Source organism: Scyliorhinus canicula, chromosome 21 (assembly GCF_902713615.1).
Source record: "Scyliorhinus canicula chromosome 21, sScyCan1.1, whole genome shotgun sequence".
In the NCBI taxonomy this organism is placed as follows: domain Eukaryota; kingdom Metazoa; phylum Chordata; class Chondrichthyes; order Carcharhiniformes; family Scyliorhinidae; genus Scyliorhinus; species Scyliorhinus canicula.
In genome coordinates this window covers 19,394,203-19,406,022 of record NC_052166.1, presented here as the reverse complement: position 1 = coordinate 19,406,022, position 11,820 = coordinate 19,394,203, and positions in this window count along the sequence as shown.

Sequence of the window (11,820 nt, the reverse complement as noted above, 5' to 3'; positions counted from 1 at the left end):
GGACCTAGTCCAATTTACGCCGGCGGAACTGGCAAAGAACCAGCGGGTCTTCGGCCCATCACGGGTGGAGAATCGCCAGGGGGGGCAACTGTGAGCGGCTGCCGACCGGTGCGGCGCGATTCCCGCCCCTGCCGAATCTCCGGTGCCGGAGACTTCAGTGGCCGGCAGGGGCGGGATTCACGCCACCCCCCGGCGATTCTCCGACGCGGCGGGTGGGTCAGAGAATCCTGCCCTACGTTTTTATGATAATTCAACATCTTCATGGTCATCATGACTGATTCCAGCATTTTATTACCAGATTTAAAAAGAACTGAATTCAAATTCTCAAACTACCGTGGTGGAATGTGAACTCTCATTCTCTAGAAGATTATTAGTCCAGTACATAATCACTACACTACTGTATTATACGTTTGACAGTGAATGTTAACAGGCCATCTTACTGATAGAGGAAGGAATTTACTGGATAGGGACAAAGGTCTGGGACCAGGGCTGTTTTCTCCCTATCCCAGAGGCACTGACCTAATTGTAACCGTTCCTAATTACAGCTTCTTAAGTGTCCCCGGCGTTAATTGCTCTATTGATGGCCCTGCCTTCAGTTACCTGTACTCCAAGTTCTGGATGCTCCTCCCTACATCTCCCCACCTCTCTATTTCACTTTGCTACGAACATATCAAATAGGAACAGGAGGCAGCCATTCAGCTCATTGAGTCTGCTCCACCATTCGGTCACATTTAATGAAGGAGCCTCAACTGCTTCACTGGGCAAGGAATTCCATAGATTCACAACCCTTTGGGTGAAGAAGTTCCTCCTAAACTCAGTCCTAAATCTACTTCCCCTTATTTTGAGGCTATTATTTTGAGAAAGTTCTGCTTTCACCTGCCAGTGGAAACAACCTGCCTGCATCTATCCTATCTATTCCCTTCATAATTTTATATGTTTCTATAAGATCCCCCCTCATCCTTCTAAATTCCAATGAGTACAGTCCCAGTCTACTCAACCTCTCCTCGTATTCCAACCCCTTCAACTCTGGGATTAACCTAGTGAATCTCCTCTGCACACCCTCCAGTGCCAGTACATCCTTTCTCAAGTAAGGAGACCAAAACTGAACACAATACTCCAGGTGTGGCCTCACTAACACCTTATACAATTGCAGCATAACCTCCCTAGTCTTAAACTCCACCCCTCTAGCAATGAAGAACAAAATTCCATTTGCCTTCTTAATCACTTGTTGCACCTGTAAACCAACTTTCTGTGACTCATGCACGAGCACACCCAGGTCTCTCTGCACAGCAGCATGCTTTAATATTTTATCATTTAAATAATAATCCCGTTTTCTGTTATTCCTACCAAAATGGATAACCTCACATTTGTCAACATTGTATTCCATCTGCCAGACCCTAGCCCATTCACTTAACCTATCCAAATCCCTCTGCAGACTTCCAGTATCCTCTGCACTTTTCGCTTTACCATTCATCTTAGTGTCATCTGCAAACTTGGACACATTGCCCTTGGCCCCCAACTCCAAATCATCTATATAAATTGTGAACAATTGTGGGCCCAACACGGATCCCTGAGGGACACCACTAGCTACTGATTGCCAACCAGAGAAACACCCATTAATCCCCACTCTTTGCTTTCTATTAATTAACCAATCCTCTATCCATGCTACTACTTTACCCTTAATGCCATACATCTTTATCTTATGCAGCAACCTTTTGTGCGGCACCTTGTCAAAGGCTTTCTGGAAATCCAAATATACCACATCCATTGGCTCCCCGTTATCTACTGCACTGGTAATGTCCTCAAAAAATTCCACTAAATTAGTTAGGCACGACCTGCCCTTTATGAACCCATGCCTCACTATTTCTTCCTTGATGATAGATTCCAGCATCTTCCCTACTACCAAAGTTAAGCTCACTGGCCTATAATTACCTGCTCTCTGCCTACCTCCTTTTTTTAAACAGTGGTGTCACGATTTGCTAATTTCCAGTCCCCGGGACCACCCCAGAGTCTAGTGAATTTTGGTAAATCATCACTAGTGCATCTGCAATTTCCCTAGCCATCTTTTTTAGCACTCTGGGATGCATTCCATCAGGGCCAGGAGACTTGTCTACCTTTAGCCCCATTAGCTTGCCCATCACTACCTCCTTCGTGATAACAATCCTCTCAAGGTCCTCACCTGTCATAGCCTCATTTCTGTCAGTCACTGGCATGTTATTTGTGTCTTCCACTGTGAAGACCGACCCAAAAAACCTGTTCAGTTCCTCAGCCATTTCCTCATCTCCCATTATTAAAACTCCCTTCTCATCCTCTAAAGGACCAATATTTACCTTAGCTACTCTTTTTTGTTTTATATATTTGTAGAAACTTTTACTGTCTGTTTTTATATTCTGAGCAAGTTTGCTCTCATACTCTATCTTACTCTTCTTTATAGCTTTTTTAGAAGCTTTCTGTTGCCCCCTAAAGATTTCACAGTCCTCTAGTCTCCCACCAATCTTTGCCACTTTGTATGCTTTTTCCTTCAATTTGATACTCTCCCTTATTTCCTTAGATATCCATGGTCGATTTTCCCTCTTTCTACTGTCCTTCCTTTATGTTGGTATAAACCTTTGCTGAGCACTGTGAAAAATCGCTTGGAAGGTTCTCCGCTGTTCCTCAACTGTTCCACCATAAAGTCTTTGCTCCCAGTCTACCTTAGCTAGTTCTTCTCTCATCCCATTGTAATCTCCTTTGTTTAAACTCAAACCACTAGTATTTGATTTTACCTTCTCACCCTCCATCTGTATTTTAAATTTCACCATATTGTGATCGTTCCTTCCAAGAGGATCCCTAACTATGAGATCATGAATCAATCCTGTCTCATTACACAGGACAAGATCTAGGACCGCTTGTTCCCTCGTAGGTTCCATTACATACTGTTCTAAGAAACTATCCCGGATACATTCTATAAACTCCTCCTCAAGGTTGCCTTGACCGACCTGGTTAAACCAATCGACATGTAGATTAAAATCCCCCATGATAACTGCTGTACCATTTCTACATGCATCAGTTATTTCTTTGTTTATTGCCTGCCCCACCATAACGTTATTATTTGGTGGCCGATAGACTACTCCTACAGTGAATTTTTCGCCTTACTATTCCTGATTTCCAGCCAAATGGATTCAACCTTATCCTCCATAGCACCGATGTCATCCCTTACTATTGACTGGATGTCATCCTTAAATAACAGAGCGACACCACCTCCCTTACCATCCACTCTGTCCTTCCGAATAGTTTGAAACCCTTGGATATTTAACTCCCAGTCGTGACCATCCTTTAACCATATTTCTGCAATGGCCACTAAATCATAGTCATTCACGATGATTTGCGCCATCAACTCATTTACTTTATTCCGAATACTACGAGCATTCAGGTAAAGTACCCTTATGTTGGGTTTTTTACCTCTGTTTTGAATCTTAACATCTCCAGTTTTATTCCTTTTAGTATTACTGGGCCTATTCACTGAGCTCCCCTCAATCACTGTACCTTGTACTGTTGCCCTTTTTGATTTTTGACTATGGCTTCTCTGCCTTGCACTTTCCCCCTTACTTCCTTTTGCTTATATCCCTATTTTACTACCTTCCAACTTCCTTCATCGGTTCCCATCCCCCTGCCACATTAGTTTAAACCCTCCCCAACAGCTCTAGCAAACACCCCCCCAGGACATCGGTTCCAGTCCTGCCCAAGATAACCCGCGCATTCCAGGTATCAATCTAGTAAATCTCCTCTGACCCACCTCTATCGCATTTACTGTCATAATATACATCTGTGTGTATAATGGAGTGCAGACAGGCAGTGATTGACACACAAGATCACCAGTAAGCACACAGAACAGAGCAGCCAATCACCAGACAGGACACTACCACTATAAAGCCAGAGGACACTAGGTTTCCCGCTCTCTCTGGACCCAGCCACTGAGACAGTCAGTGCTCGTGAGCATAGTCAGTGCAAACACCATGCGGTAGCTAGTAAGTCTGGTCAGGCTAGTACTAGGTCGCCAGTCAAGTCAGCATAGTGTCAACCCACAGTTGAACATGTATAGTAGTTAAGACGTTAAATAAAATCGTGTTGCATCTTATCAAGTGTTGGAGGTCTGTCTCTCGTTACACTGCATCAAGTGCAGTCCCCGTCGACCCAGTCTGCCCAACACATCATGGTACCAGTGAGTGATGCTGAAATCTGACGGACCTACCTTGAGTGAATCAGCGTTGACCAGCAAACAGCCATCCGGTGACATGGACAATGTCCGCCCTCCTCCGCAGCTTCGCGTCGCCGGCAACCACGGTGCAAATTGGAAACTCTTCAAACAAAAGTTCCAACTATATATCGAAGCCACCGACCTCAAGGCCGCGTCGGACGCCAGGAAGATCGCACTATTACTCTCTACAGCCGGGGACCACGCCATCCACATCTACAACTCCCTTACATCCGCTGAAGGCGAAGACAAGACAAAATTTAAAACAGTCCTGCTGAAGTTCGACAGCCACTGAGACGTTGAGGTGAATGAGAGCTTTGAACGGTATGTATTGCAGCAGAGGCTTCAGGGTAAGGCTGAACCATTTCAGTCCTTTCTGACCCATCTCCGCATCCTCGTGCAGTCATGTAACTATGACTTGACAACTGATTCCATGATCTGGGATCAGATTGTTTTCGGGGTCCGATTCCCTTCACCAGCAGCTCCTGAAAGTCAAGCAACTCGCCCTCACCATCGCCATTGAAACGTGCGTTGTCCACGAACATGCTAACAATCGGTACTCCTACATCAGGGTGGTAGAAACTGCAAAGCTAGCCTCCCACGAGGCGGAATGGGTGCAGGCTATCGCACAAATGCAGGGCCTGAGGATCGACGAGAGTGACCATTTTGCGCGCTTTTCCCAGGCCCCTGCGCATGCGCGCCACGACCAAGGGGACGGCGAGACAGACGTTCAGACTGCGCAGATGCATACGTCATTCGACCGCACTGCGCATGCGCGATGGCGCACGGAACGTGCTGACGTTGGCGTTATGACGTGTCCAAATTGTGGCTCTGCCCATTTAAAGCGGCAGTGTCCGACAAAATCATGATGGTGTCTACAGTGTGGCAAGCTTGGCCACTATGCAGCCCTTTGCAGATCTGCTCCACTGCCCAGCAGGCAGCGATCCCAGTCACGACGCAGAAGCGTCCGTTCAATACAGCAGGCCATGCCAGATTCCGAGCCCAACAGATCCTGATGCTGAGTGCTTTTTGCAACTGGGGGCTTTTCACAGTAACTTCATTGAAGCCTACTTGTGACAATAAGCGATTATTATAGGGGTTGGTTTAGCACAGGGCTAAATCGCTGGCTTTGAAAGCAGACCAAGGCAGGCCAGCAGCACGGTTCAATTCCCGTACCAGCCTCCCCGAACAGGCGCCGGAATGTGGCGACTAGGGGCTTTTCGCAGTAACTTCATTTGAAGCCTACTTGTGACAATAAGCGACAAAAAAAAAAGAAGGCGGTCCTCCGCTTTCTAGGGATGGTCAACTTCCTCGGGAAGTTCATTCCCAACAAGGCGTCCCACACCACAGCCCTCCGCCATCTCGTCAAAAAGTCGACGGAATTCCAGTGGCTGCCCGCTCATGAAAAATAATGGCGTGAGCTGAGGGCAAAGCTCACCACAACCTCGGTTCTGGCGTTCTTCAACCCAACCAAGGAGACCAAAATATCCACTGACGCGAGCCAGGACGGCATTGGGGCGGGGCTCCTCCAACGGGATGACTCCTCGTCCTGGGCTCCAGTTGCGTATCCCTCCAGAGCCATGACGCCCACTGAGCAATGGTACGCTCAGATTGAGACGGAATGCCTGGGCCTCTTAACAGGAATCGACAAGTTTCACGACTATGTTTATGGCCTCCCAAAATTCACGGTAGAGACGGACCACAGGCCACTAGTCCACATAATCCAGAAGGATTTAAATGACATGACGCCTCGGTTACAGCGAATCCTTCTCAAGCTACGCCGCTATGACTTTGAACTTGTCTACACGCCAGGCAAAGAGCTCATTGTTGCAGATGCCCTTTCCAGGTCCATTACCACACCGTGTGAACAAACTGACTTTGTCTGCCAAATCGACGCGCAGGTGCAATTGTGTGCCTCCAACCTTTCGGCCTCTGATGAGAGGGTCATCCAACTTCGTGAGGAAACAGCCAAGGGTCCTCTGCTACAGCGAGTGATGCAGCACCTTACAAATGGTTGGCAGAAGGGACAGTGTCCCCAGTTCTACAACGTCAAGGACGACCTGACGGTGGTGACGGCATCCTCATGAAGCTCGACAGGATCGTGATTCCTCAGAGCATGCGAGTTATGGTGCTCGGCCAACTCCATGAGGGTCACCTGGGGGTCGAGAAATGTCGACGCAGAGCTCGGGAGGCAGTTTATTGGCCGGGCATCAGCCAGGACGTTGCCAACAAGGTCCTCAACTGTCCTACATGTCAGAAATTTCAGCCAGCTCAACCCAAAGACACTTTGCAGCAACATGAGATAGTGACCTCCCCATGGTCCAAAGTCGGTGTCGACCTTTTCCATGCCAAAGGGCGTGACTATGTCCTCCTGGTCGACTACTTCTCCAGTTACCCAGAAGTGGTGAAACTGTCCGTCCTCTCATCGAAGGCAGTGATTAAATCCTGCAAAGAAACGTTCGCCAGGCATGGGATAAAGCTCACGGTGATGAGTAACAACAGTCCCTGTTTTTACAGCCAGGAGTGGTCTGATTTTGCACGGTTATACAACTTCCGTCACGTAACCTCCAGCCCCCACTACCCGCAGTCAAACGGCAAGGCCGAAAAAGGGGTCCATAAGAGATTGCTATGCAAGGCTGCAGACTCCGGCTCCGACTTCAACCTGGCATTGCTGGCATACAGGGCAACCCCGCTGTCCACTGGGTTGTCTCCAGCACAGATGCTCATGAATCGCACTCTGCGAACCATGGTTCCAGCCATCCATGTTCCAGACCTTGACCACCTCACGGTCATACAAAAGATGCAGCAGTCTCGGGCCCAACAGAAAACCGCATATGATGCTCATGCCACGGATCTCCCCGACCTGGTCCCAGCTGACCGAGTTCGTGTTCAGCTGCCTGACGGCGGCTGGTCCGCCACAGCTGTGGTGGTCAAGCAAGTGGCCCCAAGATCATTCCTCGTCCGCATGGCTGATGGCTCCTTGCTACGACGCAACAGACGGGCGCTGCGCAGGAAGCGCAGAGTTCCACGCCCGCCACCTGACCGAGATGCCCCGCCACACACAATGCTTCTTCTGGACGTGCCCTACCATGAGGCCACCGATCTACCAGCAATCCTGCCGACCCCTGCGACCACCGCATTGGCGGCGGTCCCGCCTATCCAAATGCAGGCGGCCCCTGATCCACCCTTGAGGCGGTCAACCAGAATTCATCGCCCGCCACAAAGACTAAATTTATTGACTGAACTTTTGTACATCTTGTTACCTCATCGTTTTGACCTCTGTAAATATCGTTTTACCGTTTCATCTGCCCTATATCTGCACTAGTGACAGCTTCCTATGTATATGTATATTTGGGCAGCATGGTAGCATGGTGGTTAGCATCAATGCTTCACAGCTCCAGGGTCCCAGGTTCGATTCCCGGCTGGGTCACTGTCTGTGTGGAGTCTGCACGTCCTCCCCGTGTGTGCGTGGGTTTCCTCCGGGTGGTCCGGTTTCCTCCCACAGTCCAAAGATGTGCGGGTTATGTGGATTGGCCATGATAAATTGCCCATAGTGTCCTAATAGTAAGGTTAAGGGGGGGAGTTGTTGGGTTACGGGTAAAGGGTGGATACGTGGATTTGAGTAGGGTGATCATTGCTCGGCACAACATCGAGGGCCGAAGGGCCTGTTCTGTGCTGTACTGTTCTATGTTCTATATAAATTCATTTTAGCACATTCTGTATATAGTCACGCACATATACACATCCACACGCACACGCACCTTAATATTTATTATCTAAAAAAAAACGGCGGGGGGTGGGAGGGAGATGTCATAATATACATCTATGTATATAATGGAGTGCAGACAGGCAGTGATTGACACACAGGATGACCAGTAAGCACACAGAACAGAGCAGCCAATCACCAGACAGGACACTACCACTTTAAAGCCAGAGGGCACTAGATTTCCCGCTCTCTCTGGACCCAGCCACTGAGACAGTCAGAGTCCATGAGCTAGCCAGTGCAAACACCATGTGACTCAGGTAGTAGAACACCCAGATCTCTCTGCACCTCGGGATTCTGCAGCCATTCTCTATTGAATTAATACTTTGATTTTTTTATTCTTCTTGCCAAAGTGAACATCTTCACATTTTCCACATTATACTCCATCAGCCAGATTTCTGTCCACTCACTCAACCTACCTATATCCATCTCCAACCTCCTTTTGTCCTCTTCACAGCATACTTTCCTGCCTGTCTTTGTGTCTTCTGCAAATTTAGCTTTTTCTCCCCTCATCTAAGTCATTGATAGAAATTGTAAAGAAGTTGAGGTCCCAGCACAAACCCCCGTGGGACTCCACTCGTCACATCCTGGCAATCAGAAAATTACCTATTTATATATACTCTCTGTTTTCTGCCAGCCCAGCCAATCTGCTCTCCATGCCAATATGTTGCCCCCATGCCATGAGATTTTATTGTCTGCAACAATCTTTGATGTGGCACCTTATCAAATGCCTTCAGGAAATGCAAGTGCAATACACCGAAAGGCTTCTTGTTGCCCACAGTGCATGTTATTCCATCAAAGAATTCCAATAAATTGGTTAAATATGATTTTCCTTTCACAAAACCATCTTGACTCTTCCTGATTACCTAGAGCTTTTCTAAGTGCCCAGCTATAACCTCCTTAATGATGGCATTCAACACCCTCCCCACAACAGATGTCAAGTCTAACTGGCCTGTAGTTTCCTGTTTTCTGCCTCCCCCCTTCTTGAATTGAGGGGTTATATTTGCTACTTTCCAGTCTGATGGAGCCTTTCCAGAACCTTGCGAATTTTGGAAAAGTAACACCAACACATTCTCTACCCCATTAGCCATCTCTTTGAAGACCCTGGGATGAAGTCCATCGGGACCTGGAGACTTGTCAGCCTGAAGTTCCATCAGTACAGCTTCCCTAGTGATTGTAATTTTACCAAGTTCCTCCCCCCCCCCCCCTTACAGTTATTACTGGAATGTTTTTGTATCTGTTATAGTGTAGACAGAAACTAAATATTTGTTAATTTCATCCACATGTCTTTATTTTCTACTATCAACTCCCCATTCTCACTCTCCAGAGGACCAATACTCACTGTGTAGTCTTTTCATTTTTAAATACCTGTAGAAACCTTTACTAACCATTTTAACATTTTTAGCTATTTTCCTCTCATACTCTAATTTCTTTTGACTAATTAACCTTTTAGTCATTCTCTGCAGTTCTTTATATTCTGACCAATCACCTGACCTGCCACTTATCCTTGCGCAGTCGGCTGATTTTCCTTAAGTTAACTTCTTTATTTAACCACGAATGGTGCGTCCGCCCCGTAGGAGTTTTCTTTAAAGTAGGAATATACTTATTCTGAGTATTCTGCTTCACTATTGATCAATCCTCTCGCCTTGTATCCCAGTTCACTTCAGCTAGTTCAGCGTTCATAGCCACTTGTTGCCCTTTATTTATGTTTTAAATACTAGTTTCAGACCCACTCTTCTCCCTTTCAAACTGTCATATTGTGATCACTGCTAACTAGAGGTGCCTTTACTGTGAGATCATTCTTCCTTTAAGACACCCTTTAAAACCTATCTCTTGAGCTTTTGGTCATCTGACATTGTTACCTTAAGTGTTTCAGTGTCATATTTTGTTTTATAGTGCTCATGTGAAACATATAGCATGTTTCATTACATTAGTGGTGCTATAGAAGTATTTAAAAAAATATATAATCATTAAACATAAAACAAACAACCAAACACAGCAGCATCACTCCCCCCAACCCCCGCTTAACGCTGACAGTGACTAATGCTGTATAGAACACAATAAAGGGCCGCCATCTTTTGTAGAACCCCTCAATTGCACCCCTTAACATGTATTTTACTTTCTCGAGATGCAAAATTTCCATGAGATCCCCCAGCCACACCAAGGCACTTGGTGGTGAAGCTGACCTCCACTCCAACAGAACCCGCCTGTGAGCGATCAACAAGGCAAAGGCTAAGACATCCACTAACGCACCCGTCTGCAACTCCAGCCGGTCTGACACCCCGAATATGGCCACTAGGGGTCTGGGCTCCAAATCCATCTGTAAAATCTGGTGCTGAAGATGGAGACCCAAGATCTCACCAGCTCAGAACACGCCCAGAACATATGCACATGGTTTTCCGGTCCCCTCACACTTATCTTCCACCTCCTGAAACATCCAACTCAACCTAGCCCTGGTTAAGTGCGCCCGGTGAACCACCTTCAACTGTATCAAGTCCAGTCTCGCGCATGAGGTGGTGTTTGCCCTACGGAAGGCCTCATACCATACCCGCTCATCTAATGCCACTCCCAACTCCTCCTTCCACTTGGCCTTAATCGCTGCCAGGGACGCAGTATCCTTCACCATTATTCTCCCGTAAATTCCCACGGTACTCCCTCTTCCAACCGCCGAGTGTCAAAACCCTGTCCAACGGTGAGGATGGTGGTGCTACAGGAAACAACGGAAAAATCATCATCACAAAGTCCCTCGCTTTCCATCTGCGAAAATCCAAACGTCTCTGACAGTTCCTGCAGGCTCACGAACCACCCTCCAGAAACAAGTCCCCCATGCCATCCACCCACCTATCCTCCCAGCCCCGAAGCCTGGCATGCTTTGCCAGCCCAAACCTATGAAGATCACAAATCAGCATCCGTTTTAACATCCTACCTAATTTAAAATGCTGCCGAAATTGACGCCAGATTTTCATTGTCGCAACCACCATCGGATTACCCGAATACGTCCCTGGAGAGAATGACAGCGGGGCCGTCACCAGCGCCAACAGCTCTGTCCTCTTACTTGAGCCCAACTCCATCTTCACCAGACTGCCTCCTGATCCCCACACTGACCCAACACCACCGCATTCATCGTCCAATAGTAGTAGATCAAGCTCGGCAACGCCAAACCCTCTAACTGCCGGTCCCGTTGCAGGACCTTTCGACTAGTCCTCGCAATCGTACCCGCCCAAATAAAGCACTAAAACAGTTTCTCCACCCACCCCGCACTAAATGCCTTTAGAAAAAAAAAACGGCAAACATTGGATTAGAAAGGTGGAAAAATGTTTGTGTTAACAGGCTGCACTGGCCTGCCAAGGACAGAGGGAGGCTATCCCACCTGCTACTATAGAAATAGAAGTTGTTTTGTCATTTAATACACTGAGGATAAAAACTGGTTAGTGGGATCAGCCACGACATTTTTAATGGTGGCAATTTGTGAAATGGAAACTGGCTGAAATTCAGAGTTCATGTTATGAGTCTGTTAGTCTATTGCTCCCTCAAGAATGTTGAAATTTCTAGAGGGGACGGTACAGACTTTACCGGATGATACTGAGAAAACAGGCTTGGGAGGGGCTCCAGCTCCTCTGTTTCTGTGATATATAATGCCTAGTTTTAATTTCTGATACCAGAAAGATGCCCCCTAGATAGAGGAGGTTTGGAATGGGTGCACTGAGAGTAAATAAGCTACTGAGAACCATATTCTGCTTTACTGCTTTTCTTTCTCGGCCATTCTGTCAGTCCTTGCCGCACTAACACTTTCCTTGAGAGGGTTTGCAGAGGGATCGAGCAG